Here is a 1,588-nt window from a genome sequence, read left to right as displayed (position 1 = left end):
ACATGCAAACTCCACCCAGAAAGGCCCCTGGACCGGGGTTTGAACCAGGGACCTGCTTGCTGAGAGGCAGCAGCTCTACCAGTTGCGCCACCGTGCTGCCCACCTGACTGGTCCATTAACACAAATGCAGTGGACAAAAATGGCCGGCGTCGCCTCCATTTGCTGATGAGACGGAGGTCATTTGGACTGAGCTGGACTCTGCTGAAAACACTGGGGGCATCGGTGTCGTTTTATTCTGGGAGAGCGGCTGCTGAGAGGGACAGGAGGAGACAACGAGCTGGTCAGGAGAGCCAGTTCAGTCTTGGACCACCCTCTGGACCCCTCTGAGGTGACATCCATCACAGACAACAGAACCTGTCCCCTACATGACACTGTCAGGACTCTGAACTGTCCTTTCAGGCTGCAACATCCACAGTGCAGGTCAGAATGTTCCTGAAGGTCCTTCGTCCCATCAGCAAACATGTTCATGAAAATCTTGACAGTGTGTGAAACCTCTGTTTCCATTAGTTGTCAAATATCACTGTGTTTCTCTTAATACTTATATTGTGTGATTACATTTAAATTTTAAATTTACAGTTCTTGACTTTGGTTTTCTGTTAACGTCCATCAGTGTAGTGTGAGGATTTCCCCAGTGTGAGCTAAATAAAGTTATTGTTCTTATTTAATCTGTTTTTTTTTATCCATGTACTTCCTGTTCTGAGCTGCAGCTCATGTCTGACCTCACCTGCTCCACCTGTGAATATCACCCTGGGGTTCCTGCATTAACGTAAAATAACATCCCACAGCAAATATAAATAATTATTCAATGAACAAATTAATCTGAAAATAATCAGATATTTGGGTGTCGTGGTGGAGCTGCTGCATCTCAACAAGAAGGATGCAGGATCACATCTTGGCCTGCGGATGTTTCTGAGTGGAGTTTAAATGTTATCTCTGTGCACACGTTGTTTGATTTATTACCCAGCATGCTTTTCTTTTTTGTTTCCCGTCATGGCCGCCCCCAAAGATCCTACCTCCAGGCTGGGAGTGGGACCTATGACCTTCTAGCTGAGAGGAAACAGTTCTAACCACTTCACCACCGTGCCACCTGCATCTCTTACCTTCCACATAAATTAATTTTGATTAATTAAAGTGAGACAAACTGAAAACTAGACTCAAAGTGTTTATCTTAACATTTTATAAAACCAATAAACATTTAAAGTTTCTAATTTAAGCAGCTTCATGTCAGTGGAGAACATTTAGTATCAAGTTTTTACAAATGTTGCGGATTTTGGACATTTTCAGGCCGTACATGAGAGGATTAAAAAGAGGCTGGACTGTTAGGAAATACAAGGACAGGAAAACCCGCAGCACGTTGGGCAGGTAGCTCATGTTAAATCTGCTCTGTGACGTCTCGAAGCTGCCGGCGAAGGAGAAGTTCAAGATGGACGCCAGATGAGGCGTGCACGTGTTGAGGGCTTTCTGTCGGGTCTGTCTGGACCCAGAAAAACACACCATCAAAATCTTGATGTAAGTGTAAACGATTAAAAGCAGAGCAACAAAGATGGTGCTGAAAGTAGCTACGAGTCCATAAAAGTTGATGAAAGTG

The sequence above is a fragment of the Nematolebias whitei genome, chromosome 6, assembly GCF_014905685.2.
Source record: "Nematolebias whitei isolate Nwh7 chromosome 6, NemWhi1, whole genome shotgun sequence".
NCBI lineage: Eukaryota > Metazoa > Chordata > Actinopteri > Cyprinodontiformes > Rivulidae > Nematolebias > Nematolebias whitei.
This window is presented reverse-complemented; position numbering follows the sequence as displayed.